Source organism: Hemitrygon akajei, chromosome 6, assembly GCF_048418815.1.
Source record: "Hemitrygon akajei chromosome 6, sHemAka1.3, whole genome shotgun sequence".
In the NCBI taxonomy this organism is placed as follows: domain Eukaryota; kingdom Metazoa; phylum Chordata; class Chondrichthyes; order Myliobatiformes; family Dasyatidae; genus Hemitrygon; species Hemitrygon akajei.
In genome coordinates this window covers 2,489,500-2,507,762 of record NC_133129.1, presented here as the reverse complement: position 1 = coordinate 2,507,762, position 18,263 = coordinate 2,489,500, and the positions used below count along the sequence as shown (strand labels likewise).

Below are 18,263 nucleotides of genomic sequence, written 5' to 3'. Positions count from 1 at the left end.
TCTCCATAGATGCTGCCTGATCTGCTGAGTTCCTCCAGCATCTTGCGTGTGTTGCTCTGAATTTCCAGCATCTGCAAAATCTCGTGTGTTTCTATCTTGTACTCAAATGGTGCCTTTCAGGAATTTCCCTTGCATACTCCAGCCAGTGAAATAATTTACAAAGTGTACTCATTGTAAATACTGGAATTGTTCTGCATATCTGACCATAATCCCAACCTCAATAACCTTTATACAAATAATCTCTCACCCCTTCTCTTCTCCTCACCTGCCCATCACCTCCCTATGGTGCCTCTCCTCCTTCCCTTTCTCCCATGGTCCACTGTCCTCTCCTATCAGATTCCTTCTTCTTCAACCCTTTACCTCTTCCACCTATTCCACCCCTCCGCCCCAGTTTCTTACATCATCCTCCCTTCTCCATGTTATATTTTGTAACTTATATTTATATCTTCCAATCTTTTTTTACGATTGCTATGAGGAGTTGTAATTTCTTTCTGATCATTGTATATATAACAGCATAATATATTACCTATTTGATTTTGATATTATATACCTTCTGTTTTTACTACTGGTGTTTATATGTCTTTTATATTATCTACTTGTTAAACTCCTCTTTCGATTTGTATATTCTTTATTTGAAAATCAATAAAAAAGATTGAAAAATGAAATGGAGAGATGGGTGAGTAAATTTGCTTTTGACACAAAGGTTGGGAGTGTTGTGGATAGTGTGGAGGGCTGTCAGAGGTTACAGTGGGACATTGATACAATGCAAAACTGGGCTAAGAAGTGGCAGATGGAATTCAACCCAGGTAAGTGTGAGGTGGTTCATTTTGGTAGGTCAAATATGGTGGCAGAATATAGCATCAATAGTAAGACTCTTGGCAGTGTGGAGGATCAGAGGGATCTTGGGGTTCGAGTCCATAGGACACTCAAAGCTGCTGTGCAGGTTGACTGTGTGGTTAAGAAGGCATCCGGTGCATTGGCCTTCATTGATCGTGGGATTGAGTTTAAGAGTCGAGAGGTAATGTTACAGCTATATAGAACCCTGGTCAGACCCCACTTGGAGTACTGTGGTCATTTCTAGTCACCTCTCTACAGGAAGGATGTGGAAACTGTGGAAAGGGTGCAGAGGAGATTTACAAGGATGTTGTCTGGATTGAGGAGCATGATAGTAGGTTGAGTGAACTCGGACTTTTCTCCTTGGAGCGATGGAGGATGAGAGGTGACCTGATAGGATGTATAAGATGTTGAGAGGCATTGACTGTGTGGATAGTCAGAGGCTTTTCCCCAGAGCTGAAATGGTTAATACAAGAGGGCACAGGTTTAAGGTGCTTGGAAGTTGGTACAGAGGAAATGTCAGGGGTAAGTTTTATATGCAGAGAGTGGTGAGTGCGTGGAATGGGCTGCCGGCGACGGTGGTGAAGGCGGATACTATAGGGTCTTTTAAGAGACTTTTAGATAGGTACATCGAGCTTAGAAAAATATAGGGCTATATGTAACCCTAGGTAATTTCTGAATTAAGGACAAGATTGTCACAGCTTTGTGGTCTGAAGGGCCTGTATTGTGCTGTAGGCTTTCTATGTTTCTAATATTATTCACATATTAATGAAATGTTAAATACACTACCCAGCTCCCCTCACCTGCTTTTACATACCACTTCCCAGGTTGTAGTCCCCACCCCCAATCTTCTTATTTCGACTTCTGCCCCCTTCCTTCCCATTCTGAAGAAGGTCCCCTGCCCCTATAGATGCTGTCCGACCTGCAGAGTTCCTCAAGCATTTTGTGGGCGTGTTCAACATGTCTAGCATCTTGTATTTATTGCGGCTTCACTGTCCCATGCAATACACTGAACTCAGTGGGCCAGGCAGCGTCAGTGGGGAGGAGGAACAGAAACCGTCGACATTTCACGTGGAAACCTTGCACCAGGTTTGAACCAGATAGTGGATAATTCCTTTTCCCACCGCGCTCCGCTGTGCTTGTTAAAGGCACAAGATTGGGCATTGTTTGTCATACCTACATGGAAATTTGTAGTGAAATGCTTCAGTTGTGTCAATGACCGACACAGTCCGAGGATGTGCTGCGGGCATGTCACGCTTCCAATGCCGACATGGCGTTCCTCAACTTTTAACCCTCAACCCACCCGTCTTTGGAATGTGGGAGGTGCCGGGGCACCCGGAGGAAACTCACGCGGTCACGGGGAGATGTTGTAAACACTTTACAGATAGTGGTGGGAATTGATTCCTAGACTGGAACTGCTGGCGTTATGCTAGCCGCTACTCTACTGTGCCATTCCGTACTGGTGCTGACTTCTGTGTTTATATTCGAGGCTCTGAATTCCGGCCTGTTCAGAGCTGGATTAATGACAAAGGCGGGTCGGACACCCGAATGCTTTTGCTTAGCAGGTTTCTGTAATAATATCGGTCTGGCACTAGAGGGCGCCGTCTGTCTAACTTCACTCAACACGGGCTGAGCGCAGAATGGAAATGCAAACGGCGGATTCACCCCGGCAACACCACAATCTCACCGCAAAATCTCATTCATGTTGGTTCTCGCCTTCATTGACAAACACAACACTTCAGGTCACACCCATCGGAGGAGAAACGGAGACACAAGAGATTTCTGCAGATACAAGAAACTTCGAGCAACAAACACAGAAATGTTGGAGGAACAGAGGAGATGTCAGGGGTAAGTTTTCACTCAGAGTGGTGAGTGCGTGTAATGGGCTGCCGGCGACGGTCGTGGAGGCGTATATGATGGGGTCTTTTAAGAGACTCTTGGACAGGTACATGGAGTACGGGTAACCCTAGGTAATTTCTAAAGTAAGGACATGTTCGGCACAGCTTTATGGGCCGAAGGGCCTGTATTGCGTTGTACGTTTTCTGTGTATCTATGAATAAACAGTCGACGTTTCGGGCTGAGACCTTTAACAGCACTGGAAAGGAAAGGGGCAGAAGGTGGGGGGAGGGGAAGGAGTACAATCTGGTAGGTGGTAACTCAGACCAGGTGACGGCGAAGAAATAAGAATTGGGGAGGTGTTGGCTGGAAGAGGTAATCAGGTAAAGCAGGAATCTAATAGCAGAGGACAGTGGACCATGAAAGAAAGTGGGGCACCACATTTTTGTTCTGGCTTCTGCCTCTCTCCTTTTCAGTCCTTATGAAGGGTCTCAGCCCAAACTAACAACTGTGCCTATCACCACAACAGGTCTACAGTGGACAGAATCTCAATGGCTCTTTACACGGCCTTGGATCACCTAGACAATACAACCACCTATGTCAGGAGGCTTTTCATTGACAGGTCGTTACAGGTCCCACAGACCTGATTGATAAGCTACAGAACCTTTTGTCTCTGCAATTGGATCCTCAACTTCTTAACTAGAAGACCACATTCTGTGCAGATTGGTGATATGTCCTCCTTGCTGACGATCAACACTGGTGCACCTCAGGGATATATGCTTATCTCACTGCTCTGCTCTCTCTATACCCATGACTGTGTGGCTAGGTATAGCTCAAAAGCCATCTATAAATTTGCTAATGATACAAAACACATTAACGAAGGTAGAGCAGTGGATGTGGTGTACATGGATTTCAGTAAGGCATTTGACAAGGTACCCCTTGCAAAGCTCATTCAGAAAGTAATGAGGCATGGGATCCAAGGAGACCTTGCTTTGTGGATCCAGAATTGGCTTTCCCACAGAAGGCAAAGGGTGGTTGTAGATGGTTCATATTCTGCATGGAGGTCGGTGGCCAGTGATGTTCCACAGGGATCTGTTCTGGGACCCTTACTCTTCGTGATTTTTATAAATGACCTGGATGAGGAAGTAGAGGGGTGGGTTAGTAGGTTTGCTGATGACACAAAGGTTGGGGGTGTTGTGGATAGTGTAGAGGGCTGTCAGAGGTTACAGCGGGTTATTGATAGGATGCAAAACTGGGCTGAGAAGTGGCAGATGGAGTTCAACCCAGATTAGTGTGAAGTGGTTCATTTTGGTAGGTCAAATATGATGGCAGAATATAGTATAAATGGTAAGACTCTTGGCAGTGTGGTGGATCAGAGGGATCTTGGGGTCTGAGTCCATAGGACGCTCAAAGCAACTGTGCAGGTTGACTCTGTGGTTAAGAAGGCGTATGGTGTATCGGCCTTCATTAATCGTGGAATTGAATTTGGGAGCTGAGAGGTAACGTTGCAGCTCTATAGGACCCTGGTCAGACCCCACTTGGAGTACTGTGCTCAGTTCTGGTCACCTCTCTAGAGGAAGGATGTGGAAGCCATAGAAAGGGTGCAGAGGAGATTTACAAGGATGTTGCCTGGATTGGTGAGCATGCCTTATGAAAACAGGTTGAGTGAACTTGGCCTTTTCTCCTTGGAGTGAAGGAGGATGAGAGGTGACCTGATAGAGGTGTATAAGAAGATGAGAGGCATTGATCGTGTGGATAGTCAGAGGCTTTTTCCCAGGGCTGAAATGGTTGCCACAAGAGGACACAGGTTTAAGGTGCTGGGGAGTAGGTACAGAGGAGATGTCTGGGGTGAGTTTTTTACTCAGACAGTGGTGAGTGTGTGGAATGGGCTGCCAGCAACGGTGGTGGAAGTGGATACGATAGGGTCTTTTAAGAGACTTTTAGATAGGTACATGGAGCTTAGTAAAATAGAGGGCTATAGGTAAGCCTAGTAATTTCTAAGGTAGGGACATGTTCGGCACAACTTTGTGGGCTGAAGGGCCTGTATTGTGCTGTGGGTTTTCTATGTAATCCACAGAACATGAGCTGCAAAATGCACAGGCCAGGGTCAGTAGGGTACTGTGTTCCCCTAGCAGAACTCTGCAAGGATCCTGTGCACTAATACATCCTGTTTCTGTGGACTGGGTGCTAAATATGGCCTCCAGCTCATAACCACATACACGCAAATTCTCTGAAAAGAGGCGACCTGTGGTTTTGGCTTCATTCAAGGTGCCAGTGCCAGTGGCCACTTTAATAGGTACACCTGCTCATTAATACAAACATTTAATCAGCCAGTCAGGTGGCAGCAACTCAATGCATAACAGCATGCAGACACAATCAAGAGGTTCAGTTGTTCAGACCAAACCTGAGAACGGGGAAGAAATAAGTGACTTTGTCCGTGAAATGGTGCCAGATGGAGTAGTTTAAGTATCTCAGAAACTGTAGATGTCCTGGGATTTTCACGCACAACCATCTCTGGAGCTTACAGAGAAAGGTGTGAGAAAGTAAAAACACCCAGTGAGCAGCAGCTCTGTGGCAGTTCAGGTGAAAACGCCTTGTTACTGAGAGAGGTCAGAGGAGAATGGCCAGACTGGTTCAAGCTGACAGGAAGGTAACATTAATTCAAATAATCACAAGTTACAATCGTGATGTGCAGAAGCGCATCTCTGAATGCACAAGTGTTGAACTTTGAAATGGATGGTCTACAACAGCAGAAGACCATAGCAGGTTTCATTCCTATAGTCACTTTATTAGGTACACTCCTGTACCTAATAAAGTGGCCACTGAGTGTATACTACCTTGAGATTAATTTTCATGCAGGCATTTACAGGAAAATAAATAAATACTATATAATTTATGAAAATAATTCATAAACAAAGACTGACAACCAATTTGCAAAAGATAAATTGTTGAAATAAAAAATAAATAAGTAATTAATACTGAGAAGATGAATTATAGAGACCTTGAAAGTGAGTATATCAGTTCAGAGTAGTGGTGAGGATAGTTACCTATACCGGTTCAAAGCCTGAGAGTTGTAAGGTAGTAACTCCTGCTGACCTCAGTCCTTCCTGACTGATGGTGGTGCTGAGAGGAGAGCGTGGCGTGGATGGTGGGGATTTTTGATGATGGATGCTGCTTTCCTGTGGCAGAGCTCCATGTAAACGCACTCAATCGTAAACGTCGCAAGCGAGTCCACGGCCACGAAGCCAGTTCAGCGCTGATGCGAGCGCAGCTGGTCAGGACTCCTGCACCTTGCACCCAACGGGAGTAGTGAGAGGAGAGGCAGATGGATGGGCTCCGGTGGGGATCCTGCCTGACACGGAGCAGGGAGCTCAACACCCGCTTGTCGTCCTCCATCAGCTTTGACACCTTAATTTTTAAAATCTGAGTTGGCCCTTCAGTCAGCTGAACATCATTTCGTTTTCACTCTCGGGCCTGGGCCGTGCCACACACGGCTGGGATTCGCAGGAAACACTATCCAGGGGAAACCCTCACAGTCACAGGGAACCCTCTCCCCTCTCACAGTTCCAGAGGACACAGCCTAAAAATATATTGGCAAATAGATAAGGAGGAATATCTTTACTCAGAAGATGATGAATTTGTAGAATTCTTTGCTACAGGCAGCTGTGGAAGCCAAGTCTTTATGTATGTTTAAGACAGAGGTTGATAGATTCTTGATTGGTCAGGGCATGAAGGGAATTCGGGGAGAAAGCCGGAGATTGGGGCTGAGAGGGAAAAGGATCAGCCATGATGATACGGCAGAGCAGACTTGATGGACCAAATGGCCTAATTCTGTTCCTATATAACCTATGGTCTTGTACTAGTGAAGCATTTAATAGTCTTACGACAGCAGGGAAGAAGCTGGCTGGCACTTGCCTGGTGGTAAGAATCTGTTCTGGACACACTTAACAAATTCCATCCTGTCTAAACCCTTTGCTCTATGGGTGGGCCAAGTCAATATTAGAGAAATTAAAATTCCATGTGTTCCTACTGCTTCATAACTGTAGATTCTTTCAAAACCCACATCCTCTAACTCATTGGCAAGGCAAACCCATTTTATGTAGAAACAGAAAACCTACAGCACAATACAGGCCCTTCGGCCCACAAAGTTGTGCCAAACATATCCCTACTTTGGAAATTACTAGGCTTACCCATAGCCTTCTATTTTTCGAAGCAACATGTACCTATCCAAAAGTCTCTTAAAAGACCCTATCGTATCCACCTCCACCACTGTTGCTGGCAGCCCATTCCACACACTCACCACTCTCTGAGAAAGAAACTTACTCCTGACATCTCCTCTGTACCTACTACCCAGCACCTTAAAACTATGTCCTCTTGTGGCAACCATTTCAGACCTGTGAAAAAGCCTCTGACTATCCACATGATCAATGCATCATCCGTCGCTCCAAGGAGAAAAGGCTGAGTTCACTCAATGTGTTTTCATAAGGCATGGTCCCCAATCCAGGCAACATCCTTCTAAATCTCCTCTGCACCATTTCTATGGCTTCCAAATCCTTCCTGTAGCGAGGCAACCAGAACTGAGCACAGTACACCAAGTGGCGTCTGACCAGGGTCCTATATAGATGCAACATTACCTCTCGGCTCCTAAATTCAATTCCACAATTAATGAAGGCCAATACACCGTGTGCCTTCTTAACCACAGAGTCAACCTGCGCAGCTGCTTTGAGCGTCCTATGGACTTGGACCCCAAGATCCCTCTGATCCTCCACACTGCCAAGAGTCTTACCATTAATACTATATTCTGCCATCATATTTGACCTACCAAAATGAACCACTTCACACTTATCTGGGTTGAACTCCATCTGCCACTTCTCAGCCCAGTTTTACATCCCATCAATAACCCGCTGCAAATGCTGACAGCCCTCCACACTATCCACAACACCCCCAACCTCTGTGTCATCAGCAAACCTACTAACCCATCCCTCCACTTCCTCATCCAGGTCATTTATAAAAATCGAAGAATTAGGGCCCCAGAACAGATCCCTGAGGCACTCCACTGGTGACTGACCTCCATGCAGAATATGACCCGTCTACAACCACTCTTTGCCTTCTGTGGGCAAGCCAGTTCTGGATCCACAAAGCAAGGTCTCCTTGGATCCCATACCTCATAACTTTCTCAATAAGCCTTGCATGGGGTACCTTATCAAATGCCTTGCTGAAATCCATATAAACTACATCTACTGATCTTCCTTCATCAATGTGTTTAGTCACATCCTCAATAAATTCAATCAGGCTCTTAAGACACAATCTGCCCTTGACAAAGCCATGCTGACTACTCTTTATCATATTATACCTCTCCAAATGTTCATAAATCCTGCCTCTCAGGATCTTCTCCATCAACTTACCAACCACTGAAGTAAGACTCACTGGTCTATAATTTCCTGGGCTATCTCTACTCCCTTTCTTGAATAAAGGAACAGCATCTGCAACCCTCCAATCCTCCAGAACCTCTCCCGTCCCCATTGATGACTCAAAACTCATTGCCAAAGGCTCAGCAATCTCCTCCCTCGCCTCCCACAGTAGCCTGGGGTACATCTCATCTGGTCCCAGCGACTTCTCCAACTTGATGCTTTCCAAAAGCTCCAGCACATCCTCTTTCTTAATATCTACATGCTTAAGCTTTTCAGTCTGCTGCAAGTCATCACTACAATCACCAAGTTCCTTCTCCATAGTGAATACTGAAGTATTCATTAAGTACCTCTGCTATTTCCTCCAGTTCCATACACACTTTCCCACTGTCACACTTGATAGGTCCTATTCTTCCATGTCTAATCTGCTTGCTCTTCACATACTTGTAGAATGTCTTGGGGTTTTCCTTAATCCTGCCCGCCAAGGCCTTCTGATGGCCCCTTCTGGCTCTCCTGATTTCCTTCTTAAGCTCCTTCCTAGTAGCCTTATAATCTTCTAAATCTCTAACATTACCTAGCTCTCTGAACCTTTTGTTAGCTTTTCTTTTCTTCTTGACTAGACTTATTACAGCCTTTGTACACCATGGTTCCTGTACCCTACCACAACTTCCCTGTCTCATTGGAACGTACCTATGCAGAACTCCACACAAATATCCCCTGAACATTTGCCACATTTCTTCTGTACTTTTCCCTGAGAACATCTGTTCCCAGTTTAAGCTTCCAATTTCCTGCCTGATAGCCTCATAATTCCCCTTACTCCAATTAAACGCTTTTCTAACTTGTCTGCTCCTCTCTCTCTCCAATGCTATTGTAAAGGAGATAGAATTATGATCACTATCTCCAAAATACTCTCCCACTGAGAGATCTGACACCTGACCAGGTTCATTTCCCAATACCAAATCAAGTACAGCCTCTCCTCTTGTAGGCTTATCTACATATTGTGTCCAAATCCTTCCTGAACACACCTAACAAACTCCACCCCATCTAAACCCCTTGCTCTAGAGAGATGCCAATTGATGTTTGGGAAATTAAAATCTCCATTCACAACCTTTCCAGGATGTTTCCCTATCTGCTCCTTGATATCCCTGTTATTATTGGGCAGCCTATTTAAAAAAAACACCCAGTAAAGTTATTGACCCATTCCTGTTCCTAACTTCCACCCACAGAGACTCCGTAAACGATCCCTCCATGACGTCCGCCTTTTTTTTGCAGCCGTGACACTATCTCTGATCAACAGTGCCACACCCCCACCCCTTTTGCCTCCCTCCATCTTTTCTGAAAAATCTAAAACCCGGCACTTGAAGTAACCATTCCTGTCCCTGAGCCATCCAGGTCTCTGTAATGGCCACCACATCATTGCTCCAAGTACTGATCCACGCTATAAGCTCACCCGCTTTGTTCACAAAACTCCTTGCATTTAAATAGACACATCTCAAGCCATCGGTCTGAGTGCGCTCCTTCTTGATCACCTGCCTATCTTCCCTCTCACACTGTCCACAAGCTTTCTCTATTTGTGAGCCAACCGCCTCTTCCCCAGTCTCTTCCGTTCGGTTACCACCACACAACAATTCTCATTTAAGCTCTCCCTTGTAGCCTTAGCAAACCTCCCAACCAGGATATTGGTCCCCCTGGGATTCAAGTGCAACCCGTCCTTTTTGTACAGGTCACACCTGCCCCAAAAGAGGTCCCAATGATCCAGAAATCTGAATCCCTGCCCCTGCTCCAATCTCTCAGCCATGCATTTATCCTCCACCTCATTCTATTCCTATACCCACTGTCACAGGCAGTAATCCCGAGATTACTATCTTTGCAGTCCTGCTTCTCAACTTCCTTCCTAATTCACTGTAGTCTTTTTTCAGGACCTCTTTCCTTTTCCTACCTATGTCATTGATACCAATATGTACCACGACCTCTGGCTGTTCTCACTCCCACTGCAGGATATCTTGGATGTGTTCTGAAACATCCCGGACCCTGGCACCTGGGAGGCAAACTACCATCCAAGTTTCTTTCCTGCATCCTCAGAATCGCCTGTCTGACCCCTCACTATAGAGTCCCCTATCACGACTGCCTTCCTCTTCCTTTCCCTACCCTTCTGAGCCACAGGGCTAGACTCTGTGCCAGAGGCACAGCCACTGTTGCTCCCCCCAGGTAGGCTGTCTCTCCCCACCCCTCCAAACAGTACTTAAACAGGAGTACTTATTGTTCAGGGGGACAGCCACAGGGGTACTCTCTAGTACCTGACTCTTCCCCTTCCCCCTCCTGACTGTTACCCACTTGTCTGTCTCCCGTGGCCCCGGTGTGAGCACCTGCCTATAACTCCTTTCTATCACTCCTCGCTCACCCTGACCAGACGAAGGTCATCGAGCTGCAACTCCAGTTCCCTAACACGGTCCCTTAGGAGCCGTAGATTGACATACTGGGTGCAGATATGGCCGTCTGGGAGACTCCAGGACTTCCCACATCTGACACCGAGCACAGAAAACCGGTCTCATACACATACGATTAACACAGGTAAACCTACCTCGCCTCATTACAGCCTAAGCCTGTTGAGCCAAAGCTCTATCACTCTGCTGCCCGCTGGATATGACAGTCTTCTTTTCAAACTTTTCCCGCTCTGCTGGCTGACGTCATGAGCCTGCGCACACTTGCCTCTCTTTTACCCCGAGAAGTAAAATGCCTTCGCTCTGGAAATCCTTAGCCATTCCACTCTCAGCCTTCTTGCTCCGAATCTTACAATGAGGCATAGTGTTTGACAGTGATTTCTTCATCCCTTTACACTGTTGGTGTTAGATAGATAGATAGATAGATACTTTATTCATCCCCATGGGGAAATTCAACATTTTTTCCAATGTCCCATACACTTGTTGTAGCAAAACTAATTACATACAATACTTAACTCAGTAAAAATATGATATGCATCTAAATCACTCTTTCAAAAAGCATTAATAATAGCTTTTAAAAAGTTCTTAAGTAGTTTACTTAAATACATTAAATACAATCAACCCCGGCACTTTAACATATCTTACTCCTGGCGGTTGAATTGTAAAGCCTAATGGCATTGGGGAGTATTGACCTCTTCATCCTGTCTGAGGAGCATTGCATCGATAGCAACCTGTCGCTGAAACTGCTTCTCTGTCTCTGGATGGTGCTATGTAGAGGATGTTCAGAGTTATCCATAATTGACTGTAGCCTACTCAGCGCCCTTCGCTCAGCTACCGATGTTATACTCTCCAGTACTTTGCCCACGACAGAGCCCGCCTTCCTTACCAGCTTATTAAGATGTGAGGCGTCCCTCTTCTTAATGCTGCCTCCCCAACACGCCACCACAAAGAAGAGGGCGCTCTCCACAACTGACCTATAGAACATCTTCAGCATCTCACTACAGACATTGAATGACGCCAACCTTCTAAGGAAGTACAGTCGACTCTGTGCCTTCCTGCACAAGGCATCTGTGTTGGCAGTCCAGTCTAGCATCTTGTCTAACTGTACTCCCAGATACTTGTAGGTCTTAACCTGCTCCACACATTCTCCATTAATGATCACTGGCTCCATATGAGGCCTAGATCTCCTAAAGTCCCCCACCATCTCCTTGGTCATGGTGATATTGAGATGCAGGTAGTCTGAGTTGCACCATATCACAAAGTCCTGTATCAGTTTCCTATACTCCTCCTCCTGTCCATTCCTGACACACCCCACTATGGCCGTGTCGTCAGCGAACTTCTGCACATGGCAGGACTCCGAGTTATATTGGAAGTCTGATGTGTACAGGGTGAACAGGACCGGAGAGAGCACGGTCCCCTGCGGTGCTCCTGACCACCGTGTCAGACCTACAGTCTCCCAACCGCACATACTGAGGTCTATCTGTCAAGTAGTCCACTATCCAATCCACCATGTGAGAGTCTACTCCCATCTCCGTTAGTTTGTGCCTTAAGATCTTGGGCTGGATGGTGTTAAAGGCACTAGAGAAGTCCAGGAATGTAATCCTCACAGCACCACTGACCCCATCTAGGTGAGAGAGGGATTTGTGCAGCAAATATGTGATAGCATCCTCCACTCCCACCTTCTCCTTATACGCAAACTGAAGAGGATCCTGGGCGTGCCTGGTTTGTGGCCTCAGATTCTGTATTATCAGCCGCTCCATGGTCTTCATCACGTGCGACGTCAAAGCAACAGGTCTGAAGTCATTCAACTCCTTTGGTTGTGGTTTCTTCGGTACCGGGACAATACAGGATGTTTTCCACTGTCTGGTTACTCTTCTCTGCTCCAGGCTCATGTTGAAGATGCGCTGTAGTGGTTCTCCCAGCTCAGTCGCACAGGCCCTCAGTAATCGTGGGGAAACTCCATCCGGTCCCGCCGCCTTGCTGGTACAGATCTTCCTCAGTTGACCTTCCACCTGTGCAGCCGTAATCCTGGGCGTGGGCAAGGTCTCCTGTGAGTGGCTATTTTCCTGTGAGGGAAGTAAGCCTGGTGTGGAGTTCTGCGGTGAGGATGAGATTGTGCTGTCGAACCTATGGAAGAAGTTGTTCAGCTGGTTCGCTTTCTCCACATCTCCACTTATGTTTGCCCCCCGCTTTGCACCGCATCCGGTGATGATCTTCATCCCATCCCACACCTCCTTCATGCTTTTTTTCTGCAGCTTTTGTTCTAGCTTCCTCCTATACTGCTCCTTTGCCCCCCTTATCTGTACTCTGAGTTCCTTCTGAACTCTTTTAAGCTCCAACCGATCACCATCTTTAAAGGCCCTCTTCTTCTGGTTTAGGAGGCCTTTGATGTGACTAGTGATCCAGGGCTTATTATTGGGATAGCAGCGAACAGTTCTAACAGGAACAACGGCATCCACACAAAAGTTAATATAGTCCGTTGTGCATTCAGTGACCTCCTCAATGCCCCCACAGAGCCCCCCTTGCAGTACATCCCAGTTAGTAGTACCGAAGCAGTCTCTCAGGGCCTGTTCTGCTTCAGGAGTCCACTTTCTAAAAGAGCGTGTGGTAGTGGGATGCCTCATCACACTTGATTTATATCTGGGCTGTAACAAAACCAGGTTGTGATCAGCTTTCCCCAGTGAAGGCAGCGGGGATGCACTATATGCATCCTCTACGTTTGCATACAGTAGGTCAATAGTTCTATTACCCCTGGTGTAACAATCCACGTACTGGGAGAAAGCAGGTAGTGTCTTGTCCAAAGTCACATGGTTGAAGTCCCCTGTAATTATCACCAGTATCACCAGTGTTGTCGATGCAACAGTGCAGCCTACATAGCCATGAGGAGAAGGTGATGTTAGTGCACAGCTGCAGACATCCCACCGCTCCCGGAAATTCTGGGAGTCTCCTGCACATTGATAGCGGCTTGCTGACGCCCGCAAATTATATACAATATCCTGGAAGTAAGAGAGAGAGAGAGAGTGTGTGTGTGTGTGTGTGAGAGAGAGAAAAAAAGAAAAATATGAATCCTGATTGGTCTCTCTTTGTACTAAGTAGACCTATAAGTTTTCTCTGTGGGCGGGTCTGCACAGTCGACCACTCTTTCTCTTTGATTGTACATCAGTTCAGTTTGGTGTTATGCAGCACCAATGGCACAGTGTTCCAAAAGAACAGAAAATATAAGACATACTTCACCCCAGACTACACTAAAGTGTACCCCCGCCTAATAGAGGTCAAAAATAATGACAGTGTTGCTCACTGCACTGTTTGCAACAGTGACTTTTCTATTGCCCATGTTGGGTTAAAATGTAAAAGACATGTTGAGGTGAGTTTAACAGGTGTCATTCGTTCATTAGCATAGCTAACGTTATTTAAACTAGCTGGCTAGCTGCTACTGTATTGATTTGAGTACAATTAGAACTCTACTCAAATTCTAATTGTGATGTGGAAAGGCATTCAGCATGGTGCATCACATTAAGACAGAACTCAGAAGTCAGCTGTCTCACAAAACACTGGTGAATCTGATGTCTTGCAAAATTAACAAGTTCATTGACAGACTGCTATGAGGTTGAGACTTCTGACAAAATGCTCAAATCTGGCAAGCAAGCCACCTCACAGTACAAAGAAAGTTTGCAAAAGAAATAGAAAAGCTATTTGCATTAGCATTTAGCTATTAGCATTGAGACCGCCAACAAAATACTCAACAAGGAATGTGTGTGTGTGTGTATAAATAGTTTCAATATGTGATCAAATAAATTGTTGTGTTCTTTCATAATCAAATGTCCTATACACATAGACCCTTGGAGGTCGACCGGGGCATTTGTGGTTGCAGGGGGCGGGGGTGGTGGTGCTACCTCACTGAAATGAGTTTTTGCAGGGTGGGATGTCCGCAGCGAGAGACTACACTGTACTTTGGTATTAAATTTACCTTGAACTTTGATCTCTGACTTGGACAGAAATCGGCTGACATACAGGAATGGAATCTGGGGACTCCACAAACAGCAGAACCAGGTTCCCCTCTTTCTACTTTAGTAATGATTCTTATCAGTTTTATGTGCTTTGGTTATGCCATGCATGACAATACTTTGGAGGTGCAATAACTGAGTTCAGTGATTTATGTGCATTTTCCAAATCTGTGGATAAAACAAACTTATGAACACCCGTAAAAAACAGAACCGGTTCATTTCCCTGGTGCAGCTCACCTTTGCCTGATGAAGCAAGAGAGAATTAAGATTGTAATGTGAGCATTTCACTGTGTGTTTCAATGTTTGTGACAAATAAAGCTAATCTTTCATCTTTAATAAATAATATGTTTATATTACTTGACTGATTAACTCCTGGTCTTCCAGTTCCTGCCAGAGAGCATATTTTGTTATAAAATAAGCTGATTCTGAAATGTTCAGTTTCACAAACAGCACTCAAATAATTCACACCACATGCTGCTTTGAAAGTGTTACAACTGTGGCTTGTGGGTTTTTTTTGGTGAAGCCACATCTGTAGTTTCAGTAACTCTGGGTTGGAAGAAAGGAAATAGGAGATGGAGGCTATTTGGCCCTTCAAGGCTATTCCAGCTTCAAACATAATCATGGCTGATCATCCACTTCAAGACCCTGGCCCTGTCCCTCCCCACTTCCCATGATCCTTTTTGCATTAAGCAATATGCCTACCACAAATGACTTGATGTCCACAGTCTCCTTTGGTATTTCTGATATTGTTGATGTACAAGGGGGTTTTGTGTCTGAGTCCATTGTTGCCTACAAATGGCTGCTCAGGTTGATTGGTGGTGAAGAAGGCATATTGCATGCTTGTGCTTATTGGCCAAGGCACTGAGTTTAAGAGACAGAAAGTTACGTTGCAGCAATGTTAAACACTGGTTAGGTCACACCTGGAGTATTGCATACAGTTCTGGTCGCCTCATTACAGGGAGGATTTGGAGAGGGTACAGAAGAGGTTCACCAGGATGCTGCCTAGATTAGAGGGCATGAACTACAAGGAAAGGTTGGACAAACTTCAGTTGTTTTCTCTGGAGCGGCAGAGGCTGAAGGGAGATCAGATATAAGTTTATAAGATTGTAAGAGACATTAGATAGCTGGTATCTTTATCCCAGAGTAGAATAGGGCATGTATTTGAGGTGGGAGGGGGCTAAGTTTAAAGGACAGATATTTATTTTACACAGAGAGCGATGGGTTCATGGAACATGCTTCTAGGGGTGATGGTGGAGGCAGATACGATAGAGGATCATAGGTAAATGAACGTACAGAAAATGGAAGCAAATGGACCATGTGCAGGCAGAAGCAATTTGTTTAATCGGGCATTTTTAGATTAACAAACTCAGAATATCGCTGAAGGATTGTACCTGTTCCTGTGGCATACTGCGCTCTTTTTTAATGACCGTCCCAGTATCCCAAGGCTGTGAGTTCTGATTCCAGATACTCCAGTGGGAAAATTCTCTCTGTGCAGTCCTGTCAGAACCTGATGGGTTTCCTCGGCATACCCTTTCATTCTTTAACACACACACATGACTGTCTGTAAAAGCTCAGTTTCATTATCCCATGTACATCGAAGCATTCAAAGTACATGTATGTCACCATAAACAACACCCAGATTTGTTTTCTTGTGGGCATTCACAATAAATCCAGAGAACAGAATAGAATAAATGAAAGACTGCACACAACAGGCCGCACAAACAACCCACGTACAAAAGATAACAATCTGTGCAAGTACAAAAGAGAAAAATAAATAAATAAATAAATAAGCAATAAATATTGAGAACGAGAATCATGAGATGAAGAATTATTGAAGGTGAGTCCAGACTGTGGAAACAGTTCAGTGATGGGATGAGTGCAGTTGAGTGAAACTTCCCTTCTGGTTCAGGAGCCTGATGGTTGAGGGGTAATAACTGTTCCTGAATCTGATGGTGTGGGGCCAGAGGCTCCTGTACCTTTCTCCTGATGGCAGCAATAAGAAGAGATGGTTGGGGCTTCAGATGATGGATGCTGCTTTCCCGTGACAACGCTCCATGTAGATGTGCTCAATGGTGGGGAGGACTTTCCCAGTGAAGGACTGGGTCATATCCACTATTTTTTGTAGGCTTTTCCATTCAAGCGTATTGGTGTTTCCATACCAGGCCATGTGGCAACTACTCAATATACTCTCCACTATACATCTATAGAAGTTTCTCAAAGTTTTAGAAGTATTGATGCAAGGACTCACTGAAGACAAGTGCCTGAACTCCAGACTGGACGACTCACATATCTGGTGTTTTGGGGGGGGGGGGGTCACCACCTATCATGCCTGCTCCCCGCATGGACCTCCAACCTCTGAACCCACTGAGCTGGGGAACTCAGTGGCTGATCGTTGACAAAGAGTTTTTCAGCATTAAACTTTAGTCATGAAGCAAGTCTGGCTGCATTGGTAAACATAAAGTACACTGCAGATGCTGTGGTCAAAGCAACACATACAACACGCTGGAGGAACGTCAGGACAAAGGGTCTCGGCCCAAAACGTTGACTGCTCGTTTCCACGGATGCTGTCCGACCTGCTGAGTTCCTCCAGCATGTTGTACGTCTGGCTACATTGGTGCAGCTCACACCCATCTCTGAACTGTTCCCACAATCTCAGGACTCATTTTCAAAGACTGTTCATCTCATGTTCTTGATATTTATTGTATATTTATTTACTTTTTATTTGCACAGCTTGTTATCCTTTGCACGTGGGTTGTTTGTCTGCGCTCTTGGCTTTCATTGATTCTATTGCATCTCTTGGATTTACTGTGTATGCCTGCAAGAAAGTGAATCTCTGGGTTGTACACGGTGACTTTGTACTTTGGTAATGACTTCACTTTCAACTATGATCACTTTGGAACAAAGGAGGCTGAGGGAATGTTTCAATTAAATTGTATAAAGTGACAAGAGATGTGAAAGGGGTTTAAAAATAAAGCAACATTCACAAAGGGTTGAAGGGCAGAACATGGGATGGCACACCTCACCATTATTAAAAATATTTGTACGTGCGCTTGATGTGCTTTGACCCAGGAGGAGTTTTTTTAAAAAAATCCTGCCTGCATCCTTCCCCAGTTCAAGCAGCTTTTCCAGTTTCTCAGGATTCCTCTTTCCATCCCCAGCTCAAATCTATGGTCATGCACTTTGGTAGAAGCAATAAAGGCATCGACTATTTTCTAAATGGGGAGAAAGTTCAGAAATCAGAGTTGCAAAGGGACCTTGGAGACCGCTGCAGGTTCACTGACTGGTGAGTCAGTCATGAGGAAGGCAAATATAATGTACACACTAGCTGTGTCGTGAAAAAGGCACAACAGCACCTCTTTCATCTCAGACAGATGAGGAAGTTTGGTATAAGCCCCGAAATCCTAAGATATTTCTACAGGGGCACAATTGAGAGCTTCCTGACTGGCCGCATCACTGCCTGGTATGGGAACTGTACCTCCCTCAATCACAGCACTCTGCAGAGAGTGGTGAGGACAGCCCAGCGCATCTGTAGTTGTGAACTTCCCATGATTCAGGACATTTACAAAGCCAAGCGCGTATAAAGGGCCCGCAGGGTCATTGGGGACCCGAGTCACCCCAACCACAAACTATTCCAGCTGCTACCATCCGGGAAGCGGTACTGCAGCATAAAAGCCAGGACCAACAGGCTCCAGGACAGCTTTTTCCACCAGGCCATCAGACTGATGAACTCACGCTGATTT

The 18,263-nt window shown here is 45.4% G+C and overlaps 1 protein-coding gene across 1 annotated transcript in view; it reads left to right on the top strand.

Annotated features, from left to right (window-relative positions):
• Positions 1-2,516: 2,516 nt before the first annotated feature.
• slc5a6a (solute carrier family 5 member 6a) overlaps positions 2,517-18,263 on the top strand; it is a 76,703-nt gene continuing 60,956 nt past the window's right edge. Inside the window, exon 1 of the mRNA XM_073047788.1 lies at positions 2,517-2,682. The gene's annotated coding sequence lies outside the window, so the exon portion shown is untranslated. The remainder of the gene's footprint in view (positions 2,683-18,263) is intronic.